Source organism: Choristoneura fumiferana, chromosome 2 (assembly GCF_025370935.1).
Source record: "Choristoneura fumiferana chromosome 2, NRCan_CFum_1, whole genome shotgun sequence".
Taxonomy (NCBI): Eukaryota; Metazoa; Arthropoda; class Insecta; order Lepidoptera; family Tortricidae; genus Choristoneura; species Choristoneura fumiferana.
Window position 1 is genome coordinate 9,534,118 of NC_133473.1, and position 12,018 is coordinate 9,546,135.

General features: G+C 37.4%; 1 long non-coding RNA gene across 1 annotated transcript; it reads right to left on the reverse strand.

Annotated features, from left to right (window-relative positions):
• Nucleotides 1-2,454: 2,454 nt before the first annotated feature.
• Nucleotides 2,455-4,925, reverse strand: LOC141445496 (uncharacterized). The gene is made up of 3 exons (XR_012453326.1): nt 4,807-4,925; nt 4,280-4,445; nt 2,455-2,748 (listed from the first exon to the last, which is right to left on the reverse strand). It is a non-coding gene; the product is annotated as an uncharacterized lncRNA (long non-coding RNA).
• Nucleotides 4,926-12,018: the final 7,093 nt, after the last annotated feature.

The following is a 12,018-nucleotide window of genomic DNA, read 5'->3' on the forward strand; positions in this document are numbered from 1 at the left end:
TGTAGGTAGGCCTGAACTGAATAAGTAGTTGGGCAATTCGAAAAAGGAAAGAAGTGGGAGTTAATTATGTCTTTGGATGCAACGCTTTGCAGATAATGTACCTACTGCTTGTCATTGTATTACTGACCTCACGTAAATCATTTGGACAAACCAGTGGGAATCGAATCGTTACGCCGCCACGCTTTTGATTCTATAACCTATAACCTAACCAACAATAAGTTGGAAAACCTTCGACTTTGTTACTTCAAAGCTCAATATCTCAAAACCAGCTGAACCAATTTTGATGACACATGTTAAAAAAACTGCTTTCAAATAATAAAAAAACGCATTCATATCGGTCCACCCGTTTAAGAGCTACGGTGCCACAGACAGACACACATAGCGGTTAAACTTAAAACACCCCTCTTTTTGCGTCGGGGGTTAAAAACTATCCTGACCTTAAGACACGAGATCTTTTCTGCTTGATTTAGGAGTAGCTCGAACATTTACAGTCCCACGATTTATTCCTTTAAATGGTGCTTATATCTCAGCCAGACTTACTCCCGTGTATAAGAGCGCATGAACTCCGCCGAGGAAGTGGCTGGAAGTAGTTAGTGGCGTTTTATTCGCCGTGACGCAAAGGCCGGTGACAGGCGCGCCCACCGGATATTGATTTACAGCGGCCATTGGAGCTCGGTTCCGGGTGCAGCCTCCGATACACTGCCACATTTGCTTTGTGCTTGCCATAATTAAGTTAAAGCTAGTCGGTAGAAATAAGCGAAATTCAAACTATAAAAAGCGAGCACCGCGCACAAATTAATTAATGCATGCATAGGTATGAAGTAAAAAACTAGATAAATGCGAGTCTAACTCGCGTGGCGATGATTCATCATCATCATCATCATGTCAGCCGAAAGACGTTCACTGCTGGACATAGGCCTCCCCAAGGCTCTCCACTCAGACCGGTCTTGTGCTTTCCGCATCCACCGCGATCCCGCGATCTTAACCAAGCTCCATCTTGTTGGAGGCCTACCGACAGCTCGTCTCCCGGTCCGCGGACGCCATTCGAGAACCTTCTGACCCCATCGGCCATCAGTCCTGCGAGCAATGTGCCCCGCCCACTGCCACTTTAGTTTCGCAATTCTCGGCGATGATTCCGTACGATGAAATATTTTAATAATTATGTGCTGCTTAAATAGTGGCGCCATATCTAAACCACACATTTACGAGTATTATAAGATTTTTAGTAAACTATAGAAGAATTATCTGTTAAAATAAAAACGGTAAGGGCGTCGACTTGAAATTTTGGTACTTATGCAAATGTAGTTTGGGTGACAATACAAGTATAGTTAACAAAAAGCACAGTCAGCTAAAAAAGCTTGTACTTATTAAAAAAAAATTTACCATTGCAAAAACATATTGATATGGCTCACGATATATTTGCAAGTTTTTATTTTATTCTAATTTATCCCTCTAAGTCTCCATGTTAAGTACCTATACCTGAATTTATCTTTTGGTCACCGACATAAGTGTGCCAATTTTCAACTCAATTGGTTCACCTAGTTTCAGAGCTAATTGGCTGTTGCAGATGAGCAGACACACAGACATACGAGTCCTATAAGCTTTCCACACGTTTTCAAGTCGAAATACCAACGTACGTACCTAGTACGTACTAGATTCAGCGTAAATGACTAGTTACAGTACGTCATTTTTAAGCCAGTTGCAGTTGAAAGTAAGTTACTGTGCTACGCAGATTGTAAATTGTTCGCCGCGCCCGCGCTCGGGCGGGACGGTAAGCCGGCCTGATATAATACTCGTAGCAGAGCGGCGCCTGTAGGCATCTACATATTCGCACATAAACCCGCTAAACATACACCGGTGCTCACTAGTGAGGGATAACAGGTAAATCCAGACAGTGGGAATCAGTGTAATGCTCGGTAAACGTTTGATATGGTATGAATAACATCACAGGCCCGTTACAAATGGATGAACCGCATACGGGACCGTGCTTACGGATCACAGTTGAAGCTGAGCTAAATTTTTGCTATGGTTCGTGGATGCGGCATCGGTGTCTATTGAATGAGGATTGTTAATGTTGCTTGTTCGTGCGTAGGTATCAGAAATTAAGTAGATATATAGCTGCATGCGTTATGATGCTTTGTAGCATATTCATGTGCAGAAATATTGAATAAAAAAACGGTAGACTGTTACTTGTGGCGGTCGTTTCTGTCCGTTCGTGCACTTTAATTTTTTATCTCTATCGGGCGAGAAATCAGCCATTTTTTCGTATATTGGTTTCTATTTTATTTCTCTAACTTCTCATTGTCAAATGAAATTCACTTACTTTGATGTAAATAGGTAACAAACAGATAAACACAGACAGTTAAGTACTTATTCATATTCATATTTATTCATTCAAATTCATGCTCATTACATTATTAGATGGTAGTTTTACAAGATAGTAGGTACGTGCCACATGGTACTTTTGAATGAATTACAAAATTAGTAGGTATGGATAAAAATATAAAAACCATATTTTTGTACAATTTGTGTTACTTTTAAATGGTGATAATTTTAGTATTAGCTGTCAGTGAATAGCTTCACAATTTTAATTAATTATAAAGCACCAGACCTGTGGTCACACTTCAGGTTAAACTCCAAAGAGATAAAATCTAATTTTAGTAATTTCACGGCACCAACGTGTTTCCGATAGCGAGCCGGGCGCAGGCGGGGGGGCGCGAGGCGCGATTCTCTCACTCGACAGATCACCTGAAAGTGTACCACTTAATAACTCACATCCTCTCCCGGTTCACTGGGCATCCGCTGGATCGTCACATATCTCTAAATATGGCCGGCGGAGCGTGCCGCGCCGGCCCAGCCTCGGTACACGAGCCCTTTCCCAGCGCGATAAAAGCAAATTATACCATTAATACTAGGCCTTTTTATCGCTCACCGAGTGTGGTTTTACACATAAAGTACCCTTTTAAATAGCTAACAGGAACTGCGATGACGGTCAAATGATGAAATCATAGGTGGTAGTCTGTTCATCAGTAGGTAGCATTATATAGGCGTATGAGGAGAATGTTTAATTATTTATTTCATCTATTTAGAGACACAAACTACTAGAGGTTGTTTAATCTACTCCACTGATACTGGTAGAGGTCAATTACGGGTTAGTTTTATGTAAAAAATAATAATAAATAACTGAAAATGGTCACAAAGTGAAGCATGTTATTGAACATCATCTCATCTGCGGTATATACACATGTAATAAGAACATTTGGGCTGTAGTCCCCAATTAAACAATACACCTCAAAATTTTAAACTCTCTTGCATAAAAGTCGTTACTATTTCTAAAACGTAATTAGTATTGTTTGTTTACCATCAAGTTGTAAATATAGTTTTCAAGATTTGTATGTCTACAGCTTTCGCTTAACAAGATAAAAGTACGTACAAGGAACTATTGAAGAGTTTAATAATATTCATTGGGCCCGGGCAATTTTCCGGGCGAGCGGCGGCGCGTCTTTGATCAGCGTCGACTAGCCCGTGAATAGTCAAATTAATGAACTAACTACAACAACCTCATGCAATATGTAAGTAATGTAAAACATATGACATAATCTTTATACAATTAATTTTGAATAGACCGCCGCAAACATCTATCAGCCCACATCACTAAAAGCATTTTCCAAATACTTGTTCCCCAAAGTAATTCAATTTTACACCCTAAATAAGTGAATCGCGAACACGTGTACGTTGGTAATCTGCCGGTCGCGGAAGGGCAAGGGTTGCGCGTCTTGGAGCAGCGTACGCGACGGTGCCTTTTAAACAATATTTCCGGCGAATCATTATGCACAGCACACTGATCACATGAGCTCACTCTGTTCGACTGAAAACTTAATTTTAAGGAGGTTCATTACGTAATTTTGCGTGTGTCATCTTGTTTATCGGTTTAATTATGGGCATCCAACGGGTTGTCTAATGGTTCAACACCTTGTTACGTAACATAATTTATGAAAAAGATTGATTTAGTAATTTTTCCGTCAAGAAAATGTTACACGTTTTCGGTGGATATTGCTTTTAGCTGTCGTGATTTATTGAATCTATTGCAAAGTGTCGTACGTGGTTGTTCAGAAATAATGTTATTGGGCGTAAAAGTTGCCCAATAATGTCGTTATAAAACTTTGCCCAAGAATTATACAGGATGTCACAAATAAATCGAAAAAAAGTTTTGTATAAGTGCAGTCACATTTTATCGGTGTGCCCTGAATGTGATAGAGTGGTATAATAAGTCGCTCACCTTCTCGTGGGTCCGAGGGTCCTTCAGAGAACGGGCGTGGAGCACTCTCCACGTCGCTGCTACACTAATATGCTTTATTGATAGATTCGGAGACGTGAAGTGTGTTCCGTTTGTTCTTCTCGTGTGATTGCGATGTTGGCCACGTTGATTGCATGTTCTTTTGTTGCTATTGGACCGATTGTACTTAATGTTGGTTGATGAATAAATGTTGGGGTAAGTCAAGTTATGTGAGACAGTAAAGTGAAAAATCCGATTAAAAAGCTGTTATAGGTATTTATATTTGGCTGAAGGTACTATTTTGGAAAGTAAATTTTCAACATTGTGATGACTGTGTCGAAACTTTACTTTTTTTAAAGATAATTTTTACGTCATGGCATGATTGCGTTTCTCCTCTCAACGTCAGGTTCGTTCATGAGATAGACTCGAGAATCAACTTTTTTAATATTAGTGCGTAAAACGAAATATGAAATCAAATTTAAATTTCGCAATGACCTAAAAATAAACACAAAAAACTTGATTCAACCTACATCAAAAGCACAATCAGCTACCTAGGTACGAAATCACTTGTTACACGTCTGAAATGAGTGTATTGTTTTTTGTGTCACTTTTAATTAAAAAAAGAAGATCCATATGTCACGTGTGCCTCGTCCAGGCATCGAAGCGCGTGTGGCAGGTCACGGGTCGCGGGCACTTCCGGCGTCGCGTCGCGCCCTTCCGGTGCGCGCGCGCCGCGAGCGTGACCGCAACCATTATAATATCTCATTGTCCTGAGCCATATGAACATGCGGACCGAATCTAACTGTCCATTAAAATAAAATCAACGGAGTACTGTATCTAGGAGTCGATTTCAACATGCAGAGGAATGTGATGTCAGTGATCTGGCGTATTCATCATGATTGTACTATACGTATGGCTCTCATGGTATTAGAAAAAGGTTAAAGCATTTTTGTGGATCTGTGCTAAAATAAAATGTGTTTTTTAATTATCTGTATTTTAAAAATACTAAAGAATTTAAGGTTTTAGGTACAAATGTGCAGCAATATGTATTAATTACCTAATCTAAAAAACAAAAATGTTCCAGATGAAAACTTTTAATTTCAACCGAGGTCAAGCTTCATTCTACAGCTTATGGTAGATAAACATTTTCGCAGCGCTGGTTAGGTTCAGATTCCTTACTATAGCAGTTAACAAATTTAACAATTGATAAATTAAACCAATAGGGACAAATTAAGTATAGCAAAAATTTGTGTTGTTGTCATGAGAAAGTACCTACTTAGTAAAGTATTAGGAAATTTCTTGAAATTTTAGAAGAAATATAATTTTCTTTCACTCGTCATTGCATTATAGACCAGAGGACATAATGAACTTGTTTAATGTCGACATGTTAATAAAAGGGCCAGCAAAAACTAATTAGGTCGGAGTTACTGAAAAGCTTTTATGACGTAAATAATGCAATTGGTTAAAAGGACGCGAAAAACAAAGGAGTATCAATTTAATTGTGACATGCTAATGGCCACGGCCACCTGAGCACCGCTTTAACATATTCTACTTTATCGAAATTATTCGATCATTTTTATTTATATGTTCATATAATATACCTACTTATCGACAGAGCAAAAACGCAACACACACGACACGACCGTCACAAAAGTATCTAAAGCTAGTTTAAATTTAGACGACCGGATGGCCAAATGGTTAGAGAACCTGACTACGAAGCTTGAGGTCCTGGGTTCGATTCCCGGCCGGGGCAGATATTTGTATGAATAATACGAATGTTTGTTCTCGGGTCTTGGATGTTTAATATGTATTTAAGTATGTATTTATCTATAGAAGGCGTTAATTAAATAAATGAAAACCTCAGACACCCCAAAAATATTTTTTAATTTTAAGTAAGCTGATTAAATTTGTTTTTGAATACCTTCATTATTTTAAAAGATATTGGAGTGTTTTGCTAAGTCAGTAATTCTACTTAATTTCTAACTCTACATTCGTGATTTGATTGTCAGTTGCGCTTTGACGTTTTTAGAAGAAAATCACTCAGTCACAGCAAACCGGCGAGTATTAAATTATCGAAATAGTATGCAACCTCGCTAAAATATTAAACTGGCGCCCGTTGCAGTCGTAACTTTTAGACTGGGCACAATAAAAAATCGGTCAAGTGCGAGTGCGAGCGCCTCGCGCATAAAGGGTTCCGCACCTCCGTACAATGTTTTAAAAACAAATAGTTCAGTAATAGTTTTTTGTAAAAAAATCTAATACAAGCTTTTTTGCTGGCGGTACTTTTTGCCCCTGGTTACCAAAGTTAGTCGTCAATACGAATCAAATGAGACCAAAATCGATGCAGTCGTGTTATTACAGAGTTCCTATGGCCAACATCTAACTTCATCATCAGATCAGCTCTACGTCATAATAATATTGCATTGTCATCGGATTTATACATGCATGAAAAATTTCAGCTCAATCGGTTGAAGATATCCACTTCAAATTTAAGTTAAAATATTCATTCTTGCTATGTTTGACTTTGTCACACGAGGTATTATTCTAAAACTTTGTTTAAAGATCTCTGATTACAGTGATAATACTATAATTTATGTAAAAGTTGATTTATGTTTAAGCTGTGATTTATCTTGCAATTGACTTTGTCCAGGAATTATATTAATTAGGCAACTTTGTTTAAAAGTTTAAAGATTTGATTTGGTTTAAAATTTCATAATTTACCGCTAATTATATCTATTTTGATTAAAAATAAACGTTTTTTATTTTGTTTAACAAAAAAAGTAACTGTTCTGATATAAGAAATTCTTGCAATACCTTCTCCCTACGATTTGTACAGTAATTTTGAATATTTAAATACGTCTTTAAAAATTTCGGTTTCGGTTTCGGCTAAAAATCGTGTTTCGGTCGGACACTAATAAAAACATATCACCAAAATGTAAGCACTTTGAATAAAAGGTGCAAGTATTTTGAATAAAAAACAATTTTTAATTCTTATCCTCTTTGGCTGTCGCCCTCTCGGAGGCTGAATAGCGCTTCAGACTCTTGCCATGCGCAGCAGCAGAAAAAAAAATTAGCTGTCAACTCTGTTCATTCGCGGGAAATTCGGCGTACTTCGTATGTTGTGTAATTAAATAATAAGAAGATTGACTAGTGTGAATAAATTTTAAACTGTATTATAAACCTTGTAAATAATGTCAATTTGATTTTGAGCAAACTACTTTCTGGTTTTCAGTTATTTAATTAACACCTTGTATAAGTATGTTCAGTTATCCATAGTACATGTTGCCTAGTATCCATAGTACAAGCTTTGCTTAGTTTGGGTCTAGGTCAATTGGTGTCAAGTGTCCTATGATGTTTATTATTTATTTATTATTAAAATAATAATACAAATACTTTGAACTGACCAAGTCGGAGGTTTTCAACTTTTCTACATCTGCGTCTAAATAATCAAAGTATCTGTCGGCTGTTGTTACTTGTCAATTTACTTTGCTGTACATTGCTGGCAATTATAATTTTGTAAAGTTAACAAAGTCTAAATTAATGCCATGGTTTAATTACAGAAATACGTTACTTTAACCTCCCTTAAAAAAAAGCCTGGCTTCCGATAACACACTGTATACATGCATGACCAACATTCAACTCGAAATTATTCCTTATGCAATGGTATTAAAATAAAGTTGATTTGTCGCTGGTTTTTCTGTGGCGTATAGAGCACGTTACTTCGTTTGTTTTGTGGTGGGGAATAGGTTAAAGTTGTTGTCAGTACTACAAACATCGTTTGCTGGGTCTAGTATTTGATTCATTGGCCAATACAGAACCTTGTCACAACGACATTAATACGTACATAATTCGATAAGCATTGTCATTGATAGACAAATAAAATTGTTTATTAAGTATAATAAAGTTCCATAGTGGCTCTGGGATCAAATTAGTTAACTGTATCTACGTCAAAGAATTATTATTAAGAAAATTAAAAATGTTATCGTATGAACTTCCTTCCACAATGTGTCATACTTCCTAGCGGTAGCATGGTGTCGTATGGAATTCAAATTCACATCAAAAAAATGTACGAAAAATGTACTAAAATGTACGCTAATAAAAAAAATACTACACGTAGTTACGAGAAAACAATGACCAATCTGTCACCGCCAGGAAGAATGTTGCCACCTTATTCACCTTTCTCGCTGCCAACAAACACAGGTTTTCTCATGTTTTCTTAGCTAGATTATGGTACTCATAATGAAATGAAGCCTAATTAATGCTTTTTGAACCACCATCTCTACAATAACCCATTCCTTTAACAGTTTACTTTGTGAGAGACAGCTGGGAACTAAAATGGCTTTTCAAACACAAGCGCGGGGTGCGGTTTTGGGTTTTGCGGTTTACTGTTCCTCTTATTATTAATTCTTGGTTATAGCTGATAACCGAATGTTTTATAGCAATATGTACTTTTGAGCAGTCAAATAACTGTATTGCCTAATGCTCATATGAAATTCGTCAATAGTACGCACTCGTTATTCAGAGAAGGTCGGAAACAATTAAACACTGGCATTGGTCAGCCGAGCGCATATCCGTGATTTGAGTGATGCCCTACTTAGTACGGGATCTGATTCCAAGTTTACCTACGTTATTTAGTACCACATGGGCACAATAATAGAATTCGGGCCACCTCAAAGTTACGTAAAGAAAACCCAGTCTACCTTGGTTCCATTGGCCGGGTTGATGTTTGGCTACACGAAGGGATTTTTACAATACGGCCTAGAGTACCCGAACAAGAATGGTACCAGCAGTCGGCCACTGATCAATAGACTAAAAAGAAGTCTGCCACTTCGCATCTGACCAGAAGTAGGTACAGTCGAGTTCGTAAGCTTCGGAGCAAAAAGTCGATTAAAAATATCTGAACACGCTTCTATGTCGTTAACGTTTTGAGTCGTGTTCATGTGACTGTGTAAAATATGTATTAGTGATAAAATTTTTGCTCAGAAGTTTAAGACCTCGACTGTACAGTCGCCATCAGATATTTCGGAGCGGCCAAGGTGGTCAAAAATATAGATACACGAACCTTAATAATAGAGTGCATGTGCCGATATTTTTGACCACCTTGGCCGCTCCGAAATATCTGACGATGACTGTACTCGGGAGACGTCAATGGAGTGACTTCTAACTCCATCATATATGTCATGTAGTACCAGAATATGACAAACGTCATGTTCTGACGACCGGATGGCCAAGTGGTTTGAGAACTGGCCTGGCCTGGCCTGGACTTATATTTGGATGAATACGTAATACGAATGTTTGTTCTCGGGTCTTGGATGTTTAATATATGTAATTAAGTATGTATTTATTTATATAAGTATGTTTATCCGTTGCCTAGTATCCATAGTACAAGCTTTGCTTAGTTTGGGAGTAGTTCAATTATTATAGGTGTCAAGTGTCCCATGATATTTATTTATTATATTTATGTTAAACCAGTGGTTAACTGCTGTCGGGTACTTTTAACCAAATAAAACCATCCAGATGGCTATACTTATCAACCCGGCCAACGCAGACTTAGTTCCTCGTAGCTTTGTGGATGGGGCTGTTAAGGTGCCTATAATTGTCCTCATGTGCTAGGTCGACAGCGATAGCTCGACGACGTAGGTAAACTTGAAATCAGATCTCGTACTAACTGGTTAACTCGCGGATCATATGCTTGTGTCACTAAACAATTCAATTCGGTATTCTGTATCGAGCAAATTCAAACCTTATACCAGAGGCTTCAATGGTTGAGGTTTTAGTAAATATACTGTGAGAAAAGAAAATTTGGACGTACTTATTGTACTGTTTACGGGTCAACGGTTGGACACAACATCTATTGAGTTGGTTGTGTGTGCGGTATCCTAAATGTTCTATCTTCCAATAAAATATATTAAAAAACCGGCCAAGAGCGTGTCGGACACGCCCAAAATAGGGTTCCGTAGCCATATCGAAAAAATTAAGTAAGTAATATTTTTCTAAGGATTTCGTATTTTATACGGAATCTTCCAAGTTTAGGTATATTTTATACCTTAGGCTGCTATTTAAGAGTAAAACTACTAATAATTCTCAAGAAAACTTAGCGGTTATAGTTTTCCTTGAAAGTTTGATATACCTACTACCAACCTGATTTTTTTTTTAAATTTCCACCCACCGGTTTAGATTTTAGGGGGGGGAACGCTCGATTTAAATGAAAATTTTGTACTTTAAAGTTGAATATTTCGCAAACATATCACTAAATCGAAAAATCGTCTAAGCAAACCCAGTAAGTCTTCTCAAATATAAATATTTTTTTTAACAAAAAAGTAAAACTGACTCCAAAAAATTAAAAAAATTACAAAAAATGGAACCGACTACAAAACCCTTGAAAATATTTTTCTAGGTACCTACTAGCTCGAAGTCGGTGACTCAGCACGAGCCAGCAGGAGTGGAACAATAGTCGTCTACCTCACCTTCATACTATGGGTTTCAAACCCTTCGAGTAACCGACTTCGAGCTAGTAGGTACTCCGTCATTTTTAATGAACCGATTTGAAAAAAAAAATTTTGGGTTCGTCTAGGAATGTCTTCAATTAGGTCCCATAAGCACCAAATCAGGATCATGTCTACGTACCTAATAAATTTATTTGTATGTTTTTAAAGTCACACAATAAATTAGTTTTCTAGTTTACAAATTATCTATTTATTTATGTAGTCTTATGTAGTTAATGGTGTGTAGTATGTCTTTATAACGGTCCGAGGTTTGCCGACGGTGCTGGCTGAAAATCAGCGCTGGGGTGTTTTTAACGCTTCAGCATTATGCTGAGCCAGTGTCCGATTCACAACCGCAATGACACATACCTTTGTGTTGTTTATTTGTACCTAATAATATTGTTGTCTTGTGTTGTGAATAAATGTATTTTCTTCTTTCTTTTTATATTTAGTAGTAACTCGTGCATTTTCTCTTGAAAATCGTCATTTGGTGAAGTGGAACTGATGATGAAGATCACAGTTGACCATCGGAGTTACTACTCAATAACAAGTATTTCTCAGCTTGAATTTGAATTACTTTGACACAGTTGCTAAGCAATTTATGCTCCTCGTAATGCATATGGTAAAACGGGTGAAGCACCAGGACTCCTCAATAATGAACGTTTCTGCATCGGAAAAATAAATCTTTCGTAAAAGGAGACGAGCAGTTGATATTCAACTATTGTATCTTAGATTATTTACACTAAAAAGCGTGAAAAAAAATTATAACAATAAATTGAACCAACTACAAAAAATCATGAAAATAATTATCTACCAGTTTGAAGTCGGTCGGTGCCTCAGCACGAGCCAGCAGGAGTGATTGAAGCCCAATATAAGGTGCGGTGAGGTAGATGACTATAGGTCCACTCCTGCTGGCTCGTGCTGAGGCACCGACCGACTTCAGACTGGTAGAAAATTATTTTCATGTTTTTCTTTATTTGGCTTCAGCATCAGTTCGAAAGAATCATTAACTTAAAGCTTCTTCTTAGTCGCTTATCTAGGTATATTAATCATGATCGTTTATAGACGAGCGAGCATTACTTAGCTTTGACAAGTTCCATTGGTCATCTACGGTCTTCTTCATCAGGTCCAGTTTACCAAATGATACTTTCTGCATGTAAATGCTTAACTTAATGCTAAAAATGGAAAAATTGCCATAGGTGTGCCTATAAAATTTGAGGTTTGCCCTCGATTTCCCTAGGATTCCATCATCAGATC